Source organism: Typopeltis vanoorti, chromosome 3, assembly GCF_054136105.1.
Source record: "Typopeltis vanoorti isolate ZY-2024b chromosome 3, IOZ_Tvanoo_1.0, whole genome shotgun sequence".
NCBI lineage: Eukaryota > Metazoa > Arthropoda > Arachnida > Uropygi > Thelyphonidae > Typopeltis > Typopeltis vanoorti.
Window position 1 is genome coordinate 71,549,086 of NC_143551.1, and position 14,511 is coordinate 71,563,596.

Consider the following 14,511-nt stretch of genomic DNA (forward strand, 5'->3'; position numbering starts at 1 on the left):
TTTGCTAATGGAAAAGCAAGAAAAAACAACATTTTAGAATGTTGGAATTAAAGTTTTACTTCAAAAATAAACATAGTGTTTTAATTTATTTCCTATACGTTGTTTTGACTTTTTGTAGTATTTTTGGTGTATATTGAGAGGGTGGCAAACTTGGGGACCACCCCAAGCAGCAGAAAGCTCTAGTCACACCATTGAATAAAAGCCTGTTTATAAATAAATCTCAATAGGTAAGAACAAGATTACTTTTGTCATTTACAAATTTTGTGAATTACAGGTTCGATTCTAGTCATAGACTAAGGTCTTTTACTAGATCTTTTTAAAACCAGTTTTCAATTTAGCATAGCAAGTAGGTGTCCTTTATCCCAAAAAACTTCTGTTTTTGTTTTTTTTCTAAAGAAAATGGACTCCCAAAATTCCTTTAATTAGGCATTAATTTTCTTTTTTTTTTTTTTTTTTTTATGTGGCTCCCACCTGCAAAAGGTTTATTTGTAAACCTAGAGTATATACCTTGGGTGGGCTAAGGATTTTTTTCTCTTTTATTGATCATAATATATATATATATATATATATATATTGTATATTTTACATAACCCAATTTCACTGAAAATGTGAAATGACTAGAAAAAATTCCATGCTTCAAAGTTCCCAGATTATCTAACTCAGCCATACATGATACTAAAATATGCTGTTTCATGTCCATCACACTGATTTCAAAAAAATCTGTTTCATAATGGTTATTTTTTTTTCTGTCTATATACTTCAGTATAGACTGAAGTATATAGACACAGTTCAGTCAAAATATGATCATCCCTGGTATTTCACAACTATTCATTCTGCCTCTTCCAGTGGCATTGTCAGTATATATGATACTAGCTGTGTGATGCACTGTTCTTTCAAAGTTGCTGATCAACATGGACATGGGGTGTGGCAGTATCCAGGAAACTGGATATTGTAGGCTCTTCATGGAGTACTGTAGTTAAGGTGTTCCAAGAGTCACTACGAGCCAGTGGTGGGTGCCCATGTTTGTGGTGAATGCAGGTTGTTCTGCTTGGTGCAAGTCCATGGAAGACTGGGAAAGAATAGTGGTGCTTCTCTGATTTGAAAAACAATGCTCATACACAAACCATGTACAAATGATAACTTGAATACTGACAAAATTATCCTTCAAGTTGTTTTCATGCCAGCCTGGTTCACAGAGTAGTTAGTGTATCCCTCTCCATCCTATAGTCTACAAGTTTTATCTCACCATGGACATGGAAGCGAATTTCTTAAAAGAGGGATATGAATATCATCAGATGGCATGGGACCACCTCCCTGCATACTAAGTCCAAAGTGGCTTGAAAAAATTTCATGTCAGTTCTCTATAGCAGGATTTCTGGATTAAATAAAATTTAATAAAAATACAAAAAAACAGGGGGGGATTCTTACCCCCCTCCCCCTACACACACACATACATACCACCACGGTAATAATGTATTATAGATTTACAACCTTTTTTTGTGTGGAAGACACAAACAAAAATGATTTATCTACATTTTGGGAAATAATGAAAAAAATGTATAATGGGATTTATGTAATAGCAAAATGGCACATAATTTCTGTCATTCAGTCCACCATTTCACCACAGTTTTTCTTTTAAAATGTAACATGGCAGAGGTTCTCTGCAATCTTATGGAATGAATATAACACAAAGAGAAATAATTAAACATCTAAACAGCAGGTTTAATAACTTGAATATTTCATCTTTATCACAGAGATATCTTCAAGAATACAATATTTATATAGTAGTAGTAACACAAAAAATAATAAGCGGAAGCAATTAGACTATTTTAAACCTAAAGTCCTATGAGGAGGTGCCTCCATGGTTGCTCTTGGTAGCCTTAGCACCTCTCATAGGACTTTAAGCTTAAAATACTCTGAATTTTTTCCGCTTTTTCTCTTTTAATATATCTGGTTCACAAATGAAAGGCTGCAAGATCTATAGCACACTAGTGCCATGTGTCGGCAAGAGGAACAGAAGAAAGTAGGAGTCTGTTCACATTTTGTTTGAATAGCTAAAGGTTGTAATCTTTGCAGAAGGCAGAGTGGGGGAAACTGTTCCAAAGGACAGAAGAGGCAAGTTTTAAGATAGACTGCAAAAGGGTGTTGGTTAGCAGTGGCTCTTGTTTTTATGATTTTGGAGGAGAGTGAAGTAATAACAGTGGCCAATTCAGCAGAGCACTGTCCATGAAAGCATCTGCAGAAGAGGCACAAGGCAGAAACTGAACATCTATGAGAGAGGGATTGAAGTGGATCTGTGAGAAAGATCATTAATTAGCCAGATGCCCTCTTCTGGATAGAAATGAGCAAATCATAGACAGGATTTTGGTGCACTACCTGAAATATGGGAGCAATATTCCATGACTGGGACAGATTTGGGCTTTGTATAGAGTTTGCAACTATGAAGGTGTGAAGAGTGTCTTGTGCAAAACATACACCAAGTTTTTTGGCAGCTGTAGAAGCTAGGGTTGAAATATGGCTGTGCCAGGAAAGATTGGAGGTGCAAGTCAGTCCAAGAAGAGAAATCTGATCTATTTGGATATCTCAATATTACTGAAGGTAAGAAGGAGAGATGCAAGTTCTTTCTTGCAAAACAGCTTGCACTGAAGTTTACAAGATTGTCCTTGCTCCATCTGGGATATAGCTAGGCGATCTGAGTTCAGGTCCCTGGTCCTGACAGATCTTCAGGATTCTAATACTTGAACACTAACAGATTTGTCAAATGAAAAGGAGGAATGGAGTGTACTGTCAGCAAAGCTACGGGTAGGACTAAAAGTCTGTGAGAGCAGGTTGTTTATATATAAGAGAAAGAGAATGGGTGAAAGAACAGAACCCTGGGGGTACTCCTGCATTGGTAGGAAATTTTGAGGAGAGTAAGCCATCCACCATGACATGTAGTGAACCAGTGAGAAAGTTGGCGATCCAGTTGCAGAGTGGGGAAGGCAGTTTGGTGAGTAGGCCCCCCTCTGCCAAACCCAATCAAATGCCTTTGAAATGTTGAGGTTAACCACATGTGAGTTTCTCCAAATTTCTCCATGACTTGAGTTTATAGGTGGGTGGTGAAAGCAGGAAGATCAGCTGTAGATCGCGAGTGGCAGAATCCACGCTGCTGGTCATTGGTCAGTTGGTATGTCTCTAGATGGTTCAAGAGTTGGTTGTTGATGACCTCCTTAATTTTTGAGAACAGAAGTGAGAGAGAGAGAGAGATTGGATAGTAGTTCATTAGTTGACCTTTATCACCTTTCTTTGTGATGGGCTCGATGTGGACCTGTTTCTATGTTGTCAAGTAGATGCCAGTTGAAAAGGATAGATTGAAGAGGCAATACAGGATAGGTGTTAGTTCTAGTGCACAATTTTTTAACACAATAGGTGGGATACCATCAGGACCAGATGTCTTGTTTGTGTTCAAGTTGGCAAGAATTCTTCGGATTTCTTTTTGTCAGAAGACTATAGGAGACATGAAGGGAGCAGTATTTTGTGGAGTGGAGGGCACTTTGTCAAGATCATCAATGCAGGAAGTGGAAGAGAAGAGTGATGCAAGTAAGTCGGCCTTGTCTTTTGGTGAGGTGACTACAAGTACCATCTGGATGTGAGAGTGGTGGAAACCTGGGTGGGCAGAAGTTGCACTGAATGGCCTTGGCAAGGGACCAGAAGGAGCGACTACCATTTGAGCAGGAGGCGAGTTTGCAGCATTTGACTCTTTCAGAGTGTGACTTGGATTGGTGGTGATTCTTTTAAAACTGTTGTGGGCTGCAGTATAGGCAGAAAAGGCAGCTGGAGTTATGGTCTTGAGCCAATTGTGGTAAGCAGAGGTTTTTTTCTTTTACAGCATGTCACTGTCACAGAGACATCTTCATATTCCTGAAGATGTCTCGGTGACAGAGATGAAATATCAGAATGAGATTAAACCTGCTGTTTAATTATTTCTCTTTTTTCTGTATTCATTTCGTTAAATTTTATTATGAGTGTACTAGCACGTAAGCCTAAACATGCATTCATTTCACATTCCCATCTCATGCATATGATAATCAAATTTTGAGAAATATCTCAAGATATCAGAATCAAGTCTATGGACCTTGTGCATCCTAAAACCTATTGATTCTCATTTTCTGTGATATTTTTAGGAATATCTTGTTAGCAGTGCCAGTCTATTTAAAACTTTCTGAAACTGTATAATGAAATTCAAATACATTATTTATATGATCATTGGAAAACTGTGGCATGACCACAGCTGGCAGATGATATGGACAAACCAGGTAAAAAACAGTGGCACCCCCCCCCAAGTTGTTTATTACTATATGCATTAAAAAATATATACATTTATAACAACAAGCACATATCTCAGAAAATAATCAGATACAAATCGAGACTGTGCAAAAATAACAAATAATATATGAAATGACCAAATCAGTTTAGCCTGTCAGCCAACATCAGAAAAAACCAACAGAACAGTGTAACAAATAAGAAAGTCCTGCAGATCATTATGTGCATGCTCTTTCTCTTACTAAATCCCCTTCTCCAATTCCAGTTTAGGTAATCAAACCCTGCTCCAGAGACTAAACATGACATACAAGTTTTCTTTCAAGCCACTTCATCTAAATACATTCACAAAATACACATGCCCATGGTGGAATTGAAACACACAGCCTGTTGATTAGAAAGCAGATATGCTAATCATTTGATCAACCAGACCAGTCTAATATAACGTAACTTGTACACTTAAATGATAAGATGATCATCATTATCATTTCTTAATATGTACCCTCCAGAGAAGTGCGAGTTGCCCGAGTTTGTACTACGTACTTGGACTACTTGCATTAGCTCATGCTAGTAGTCGCTGACACGTTTATAGTTTATTATACTATATTCGGCATGAAACTCTCTGATTCCAATCTTTGAGTTTCTTATTCAGTTTTAAAACAATGTGGGATTTAATATCCCCTTAATTTAAATAATGATAATGTAAAATTTATGGGGTGTTACCCATTTTTTTTCATTATTCTCGTATGTATGGTTTTCCTATTTTGTTACTAATCTGCTTTCTAGTTGGGCTGCGCCATATGTAAAACTTATGCTGTTCACTAAGTTTTACCTAATCTTGTTAATCTCTAACGCTCCCTACTTTCTTTGTTCTCTAAGCCCTTCTGTCTTAGAGTCCCCCCCCCTTTCTTACTTGTTCTTGCTCTTTGCTCCTACCATATGCAAAGCTGACTTTATATCTGACTATCGCCAACTATACGATTGTGGTATACTTATTTTCTCAGAATCTTCTGCCAGACAAATTTATTTTTATGCACGACTGTGCCAGTCTGGAAGAAATAATGGGGTTTAAGAATTATAAGAAAGGGAACAAGGTATGGTCTCAGCTAAAATCTTCCCAACCATACAGCAAGTCGTGGCTATTCTAGATCAACACATGCACACAGGTCTGAAATTTATTTGAGATAGTGCATTTGCAAATGATCAGATCAATTGTTGTTCAAACAAAACATTTTTATTCTAACTAAACAGTTGAGATAAAACCATAATGGGAAGCAACTGATTCTCTCAGCATATCAAACTCCAGCAAAATATTATATATCATCAAATTACACATGCGGACAAAGAAATTAGCGCACCTGGAAGAAAACATGGTAGAACAGGAAACAAAGCAAAAATAGCCAGAGTGTGGTATGCAAATGGTCCACTATACAAGCAGATGTAGGAGCTCCTGTGTGCCCACGAACCATTTCCCGATGCCTCACAGAGGCGAATTTTTGATCCCAGCACCCCTTGCGTGTGCTCCCATTAACACCACAACATTGCCGACTCCATTTGCAGTGGTGCCAGGCGAGAGCGGCGTGGAACGCCACAGACTGGCGACATGTGGTCTTCAGCGATGAGTGCCGCTGCATCGTCTTGGGGACAGATGATCACTGTGTCCGGTTGTGGAGGACCCCTGGTCAAGGACACGGTCCCGACCTTGCTATCGAGCACCACACCTCCCGCACTGCAGGCATTATGATCTGGGGAGCCATAGCCTACGATACCCAATCACTCCTCGTAGTGGTACATGGCACATTGATGGGGCAGCGGTATGTGGACGACATCCTACGGCCCCATGTTCTCCCATTCCTGGCTGGGATACCAGGAGCGCTATACCAGCAGGATAATGCCTGTCTGCACATCGCTTGGGTTGCCCAGGCCTGCCTATGTCACGTACAGACACTTCCATGGCCTGCCCACTCCCCGGATTTCTCCCCTATCGAGCATGTTTGGGAGCAGCTGAAATACCAGCTCCCACCGTGCCGCAATATCCGGGATTTGGAGCACAGCATCCAACACGTGTGGGCCAGTCTGCCACAGGACAACATCAGGCGTCTGTTCGCCACCATGCCGGACCATATTGCAGCATGTAATGCTGCACGATGCGGTGCAACGCACTATTGATGATGACCGGATTGCGTACCACAGTTCCCTTTGTAATTGTCCTTCAGCTTCAGCACACCAATAAAATTTCAGTTGAATCGTATGCTTTCTTCTTGGTGCGCTAATTTCTTTGTCCGTATGCATTTTGCATTCACTCAACCTTCACTCTACTTAGCATTATAAAATACATACTTTATAAAAGGTAAAGAAGTATGTATTTTAGATAACCTCTACTGGTGGCTATTCCCTCTTACATAGATACCTCAGGACTTTTTCTTATACCAATATTACATATACACCTGCTCTACCCTGATACTGTGCAACACTTTACCACTGATCTTTTACAACACTTATATACAATTCTTTCTGTAAATGCACAGTCCTCTTTCATTGAACAAAGTCTCTGTCAGGATATCATGAATCTTTGCCATTACACAGGACACGTTCTTGTCTCGGACATTTTTGCACTCTATTGCTCTTGCTCCACTGGTGGCTATTTGTTGACCTGACATCAAACCTTTCGTGGGAATCGTGGTCAGCTACACAGTAGGACATATGTTGTCAGACGCTCCTTGGAAGTCTTCCGGAACATTCTAAGAGGAATCGCGGTGATGGTGCTAAGCCTCCAGTTACATACTCCGAGTCATCGCCTCTTCCGCTCAGCCAATAAGGGAACCAAAACACCAGCAGTTGCAGTAGGAGTAGTCGTTGTAGTCCATTTACATTATTACAAGCCTGCTATCAACAATTTTCTTCCAAATCAATCTATTACTTGTTGGGTGTTCAGCACTGTCAAGACCTTACATTTCATTATTCTCTCCCATTCCACTCTATTAAAATACCTCTAATTACACATTCACAAATGTCAATTAAAAGTGAAGGTATTAATTAACCTTCACTTTTAATATGATTTCACCAATGATGTCATCTGTTCACTAATCTAATTTTTCTCATAATTCTCACATCTATAATCTCTAATCAGAATTGCTGTAAATGCTGTTTTTTATTTTTATTTAACTGGCTTCCCACCATAGCAACTTTTTTTCTATATTTAATTTCTCACCTTCAATAAAATTTGTGCGTAAATATTGTATAGGTTGTCCCACTTTAAAATTTCTAAATTTTTATCAAATTTATTCACTTCTTCAACTAGAAGAACTGCTACTTATATAAAAAATACTTTGGATTTCAAAAATAAAAAATTTCGGATCTTCATCTGGACGCTTCGGATATTATGAGTAGTTTAGATGCTGTTTCATTATTTACTAATGTTCCTTTATTTGACAGCACTGAATTACAGCAACAATAATTTCCTTCCAATTCCAACAAGAATTGGACATCGTAAAAATATTTGATTTTGTAATACATTCTGGTTATTTTTCCTTTAAAAACAAGTTATATCAACAAATCAAAGGAACAGTAATGGGCAATCCTATTTCTCCTGCTATTGCCAACTTCTTTATGGAGCACTTTGAACAACGTATTTTTGACAACATTTCACCTAGACCTAACTCATTGGTTCAGATAGGTAGATGACATTTTTGCTATCTGGAATGGCTCTTCTGATGAACTACAACATTTTCTCTCTAAATTAAGTGCACTTCATCCAAAGATCCAGTTCACCCTAGAAGTAGAATTAAATAAGCAGTTAGCCTTTTTAGATCTTTTAATTCTTCGCCAACCAGATGGTAACCTACATTTCTTAGTCTATAGGAAGAAGACTCATACAGACCATTATGTCCATGCTGAATCTCATCACCATCCCAGTCAAAAGGCAGGAACTATTAAAACACTGGTTCATCGGGCCCACTCCTTTTGTTCTTCAGACGATCTATTACAGAAAGAATTGCAATGTATTATTTCCTCCTTTTTTATCTAATGGATATAAGAATTCCTTTATGAAAGGAGCTTTGAGTAGTTTTGATATATCTTCCTCTTCAAATACAGAAGAAATAACACATATTCCAATCCCTTATGTGCAAGGGCATTCTTGAACGCATAGCAAAAGTTTTAAAACCACTAAATATTTTTGTTGCCTTTTGACCAATTAGAAAAATCTCCACCTTTCTCACTTCTCTAAAGGACAAGCTTCCACATCTCAGTTTCCAGGTGTCTACCAGATTCCTTGCTATTTGGGGTTATCTTATTTTGGACAAACAGGAAGATCTGCTTTTATTCGGCTAGAAGAACACTAGTCTTATATTCAATACCTTGAACCTGAACAGTCTGGACTTGCAGAACATGCCATCAACACTAGACATAAAGTTCATTGGAACAAGACAAGAGTCCTTCACAAAAGTCGATTCCTCATGGAACAGCTTTATAAAGAAACATATGAAACTTTACTTCACTCTCCTAACTTAAACAGATCCGATGGTTCTATGTCTTTCCCCTTTGTGGGAGATAGTACTTTATAAATCAGCTAATCTTTCCTAACTTTTTAATTGCGTGTGTACTAGTGGCCAAAATTGTGGAAGCCTTTTGGAAAAAGTGTATTTTTGAGGTTTGATGGCTCATAACACCACTTTTTTTTTGTGTAATACCATAAAATTATATATCAATGGAAAGATAATTTAATCAAGAATGCAATGCAACAAAGTTAGTTCAATTATCTGTATTCTATCAAAAGTTAACCAGAAAAAAAGAAGCACAACTTGCTTAAGTTGATATGAAGTAGCTTTCCTTCATTTGAATGTAGCCAATGAGCATGAGTGTTTAGAGAGCCAATCAGGTGTCATCTTATTTTGGCAATGAGCCAATAAGGTCACAGTAGGATTCAGCTATTGATGTCATGTATTGGAGCTCAGAGGAGGGCATTTGTCAGTGTTTTTTTTTTTTTTTTTAGTGAGCTTGTAAAACGTAATAAAATTAAAGAAATGGCACAAAGAATTGACTGGTCACCCAGAAAGCGATGTAAAAAAGTACTATTAAGTGAACAAGGCTACAGTTATGAAGAAATTAGAAGAAAAATTGGTGGAAACGTAACTAAAGGTGGCATTTCTAAATTTTTGAAAAGGTATAAGGAAACAGTCACTACAAAACCAAACTGGTAAAGGCAGGAAAAGGTGCACAACAGCAAGTGATGATAGAAGAATTGAGAGACTGTGCCTATGTGACAGAAGAAAATCATCTGGTGTATACAAGATGAAATGGCACAATAGAATGTGAAGTTGAGTGCAAGGACTGTTCGGTGCAGACTGCAGGAATTTGGTCTAAATGCTAGAATTCCATGAAAAAAGCCATTTTTATCTCTCAAACAAAGGTTGAAAAGATTAAACTGGGCTAAAACCATGTTAACTGGACAGTGAAACAATGGGACAGTGTTATTTGGAGTGATGAGACCAAAATCTCCCTGTTTGGTAGTGATGGCATAAAATACGTAAGGAGAAGAATCGGAGAAGATTTGCATCCTGATTGCATTACACCTACCGTAAAACACCCACTTAGTGTTATGACCTGGGGTTGTATAACATTTGGGAATATAAATGTCCAAAAAATACATAAATGAAATACTTGAGCCCAAACTGAAGCCTTCCGCATGTGATCTTTTCCAAAATAATGAAGCATTTGTATTTCAACAGGATTCAGCTCCATGTCATGTTGCTGCTGTGTGCAAAAAGTGGTTTCAAGATAATCATATTCCACTGCTGGAATGGCCTGGGAATAGCCTAGCTCTTAACCCAATCGAAAATCTATGGAGCACACTAAAGAAACTTGTTAGTCAGAAGCAACCCACCAATAAAAGCCAATTAATAGAAGCAATAATTCAATCTTGGTTTCAATTTATAACAGCTGCAGAACTAAAAAACTTGGTTCACTCCATGGGAAGGCGTTGTAAGGCCGTAATTAATGCTAAAGTTTACCCAACTAAGTATTAACTCACATTGCGAGAATTTTTGTATATCTCATTTTTTCTCTGTTTCACTTTTCTTCTTTATAACTGTTGTTCTAATAAAAAATCCTTCATAGAAGTTACTGCATTACATTCTTGATTAAATTATCTTTCCATTGATATAATTTTATGGTATGACGCCAAAAAAAGTGGTGTTATGAGCCATCAAACCTCAAAAATACACTTTTTCAAAAACGTTTCCACAATTTTGGCCACTAGTGTATATATAATTTATTTATCTTTTTTCTTTTCTTTTTTTTAAAAATAAGTTATGAAATTTATTGAACTTTTTTAGTTATCTTACATTAGCTACTTAGGTGGTGCCTTTTGGAATTGTCAGTTATTGTTTAATTAGCTTTATACATGTACTAATGATGCCTGTGATACTCAGGCGAAAATTCTAATAAATAATATTTTACGTGAGTTCATCATCATCATCATACATATATCAAGGATTTAGGCCTGTTCCGGCCTTAGAAGTCATCGTTGAATCGTTTAAGAGGACGTCCTGGTTTTCTTTTTCCTAATGGCTTGTACTTTAAGGCTTGTTTTGGTAATCTTTCTGTTTTCATTCTTTGAACGTGTTCCATCCATCTATGTTTATATTTTTTAATTTTTTCAATTACTGGTTCTTGGTTTAATTCTTTCATAATATCTTCGTTTCTTTTGTGATCAAATAGGGTATACTTTGCAGTTTTTCTCATAAACTTCATTTCTGCTGTTGTTAATCTTTGTTTGTCTTTTTGTTTTATTTTACGTGAGTTAATTCCATTATTATAATTTTAATTAAATAATGTCAGTATGAAAATGGTAATGAAAGATCCGTGAGTGTTGTTGTATTGCGATTCAATTATCAGAGGCATGGAAATAGAGAAGATGCACAAGGATTGTTTTCTGGAGGTAATATGAATAGAGTGATTGAGGCATTGGATATGAGGACTACGCAAGCAAAGCAGGTAGTTGCGGTTTTGACAAATTACTTGACTAGGAACAAGCAGAATTTAAGATTGAATATCAGGAGGTTGTTAAGAAGGATAAAAGATAATAGTGATAGGAAAGGTAGTCAGTGTGAGCAAGTAACTTACCTTGTTTAACTGCGAGTTTGCCTAATTTTTGTTGGTCGATTCTTCCCTGTGCAGAATGAGTAAATGTTATTTTAGAGGGAATATTGTCATATCAAATATTTTATTTGCATTTATAATATGTAAACACAAGAAATGCTTGAATAATACTTTATTTACAAATTTTAGCTTGAAACGAACAGCCATCATCAGTGTAAGTTAAAAAATAGTTACACAAAGTAGAATGATCACAATGGATTGTTCAAAATGATATTCACTGTATGTGCATATGATGTGACAACATAGAGATATGAGTAAAAAAAAAAAAACTAGTGATGACTAAGAAGACTGATGAGACATTCCAATATTTTTGGGAAAGACATATAATAGCTCTGATTTAAGTAAGGGCAGTGTACTGGTGGTTGCTCTGAAGTAAGGATTATAAAACTCTGATATTTTAATTTTATTTTGTACACTGATGATGACTTCAAGCCAAAATATTTGTAAATAAAGTATTATTCAACATTTGTGTTTACATGTTTCTAATGCAAATAAAATATCTGATATGACACAATTCCAATTAATATGAATTAATGATGAATGGTTTCAATTCTAGTGAATATCATGTTGTTCCAGAATCTTTTTTTATTGTTTGTCCCTTACTTTGATGAATGTCTCATGAGTCTTGTTTAACAGGGCAATTGCTACATGGCATGACATTTTGATCATGTTCTTTATTTGGTTTAAGCCAATACAAAATACAGTTTGGCCAACTAATTCTCAAATTATCCAATCCAAATCATTTATTTGATAGCACAGCATACCTAGATGATTACATACTGACAGTACACAAGAAAGTGTGAATGAGACAAGGGCTGAATTCTGCATTCCTTAGAGACCATGTGGAGGTCTTTTCTCAATTATATATCTTCAATTCTTAAGCAATATGACAATAATAATATAAATCATATTAGTATAATAGTGAGAAAAACTGAATTTTTTTCATGATTAAATATGAGTTTCAGAGGAGAGTAAACCCAGAATATGAACTTATATTACCTTGTTCCTTCTCTGTATAATATAATACATAACAGATTAAAATATATATTCAGAAGACTGTAATCTGTTTTAAGAGAATTCACATGTTGTAAATCTATGTGCACATGACACACATATACATGTGCATGCACGCATATATGAACAATATCCTTTGTTTGGCAAAAAGCTGTTTCTTCCAATATTAAATTAATTTTATAAATTATGTTGGGGTGCTTAAGGATCAAAGCTGTATAACTGAGAGGAGACTTCCACATAGCCTTTAAAGGAATGCAGAGAACAGACCAGGACTTCTGACCTAATGTCCAGTCCTCATCTTTCATGGTGCAAACTGTTAGGTATCTATCTGGACACTGAACAAATGAGGATGACCTGGAAATTTGAGATTTAAGTACCCAAATTGTATTCTTACCGACTTAAACCACAAGTAAAATGATAGTACAACATGGCAAAATTCCATGCCAGCTGGGACATCACTCAGATAAACAAGACCCCATTGTTTTCGCCAGGGAACTAGGGCAAACTTAGCCTGTGTAGCTCAGTGGATGTGGCGTTTGCACACCACGACGCTTAACCGCACGAAGGAAGACTTTGTTTTGAATCTAGTCGGCAACTAGAGGAAATTTTTCTAAGCCTTTTTTTGACCGGTTCCCGAGTTAGTTGATCTCCGGCACAGACAAGCGGGTTTTTCGTCCCGTAAACTCAAGAAAATCGACTGTAGAACCCACATTATTTCAGACATTAAATATATTGTGTTAGGGTTAGGGAACACGAGATGGCGGCACATGTTGTGCCATCTCTCTTCACTGTGTGCCACTTAATTAGTGATAGCCTTGGGCCATCTATCTCTGATTGGGTACCAGTGGAGATTGAACTGCCCACTCAGTCTCCAAAAGTTAGATAGGGCTAAATGGCTTCGCCTACTCCCTATACGGGAATAAAGAGGCATTAGCTTATATATATATATATATATACATACCAGGGCAAACAGCAAAAAGTCAGCTACTGGAACAAATCTTGAAACACACCCCCAACTCAACATCACCAGAGTTCAAGATTGATATTGTCAACATAAGAAGCCCAAATGGCAAAGAAATTGAACTAGCAGAAGAAATGGATAAGTACCAGATCAACACAGTGGCATGACTGAAACAAAAAAGACAAAACCTTACAAGTTCTTTCTAAGCAATAAATACAAAATGTTATATTCAGGCAATAAGTATCAGGGAAAAGAAGGAGTAGCTATAGTATTCAACATTAAATACGAGGCTAATCTTCTTGAATGGCAGGCAACATCAAGTAGAGTGATGTGGGCAAATATCAGAGTGGGGAACTGGACAATGAGACTTATTTGTGCCTATGGTCCCACAGAAGGTTCTACTAAGGTAGATGTGGAAGAATTTTTTGAGGCTTTACAGAAAGCAGCTGCTTTCTGTAAAAAAGGAAAAGTTGGTCCTTGTTGAGGATCTAAATAGCAGAGTAGGGAATGACTATCAGACATACAAAAATATTTTGGGAAAATTTGGAGAAAAGAGCAAAGCTAATAATAATGGCAAATACCTGTTGGATTTCTGCTCAGGACATGGACTGGTTATTACTAACACCATGTTCCAACATAAAAATGTGGATAAATTCATATGGAGAGAAGAGGCAAGGAATAAGAAGTCTCATTGACTATGCTATTGTTGATAGTGATGTTTTCTCACTATCAACAATATCACTATTACTTCCAATTTCAAATCCTCATAGTGATGAGGATTTGGAATTGGAAGTGATCACCATTTAGTCTTGAGCAGGATAAAATTGAATTTCATATTGAAAAGAAGAACATGTAAGAAAGTTTTCAAGCGAATAAAACTTGAGCAGCTCTCAGATGTGAACTGTACACAGAAACACAAACATTATTCAAGAAAAAATGAAAGAGACAAGCTAAATTACATTTTTCACAGTATGCTGAAGAGACAATGATTTAATCAATGGTTATTCTACTGGCCTGACCTCTAGTGAAAATAAAAAAAAATTACAATAAATAAATAAAATAAAATAACTACATCA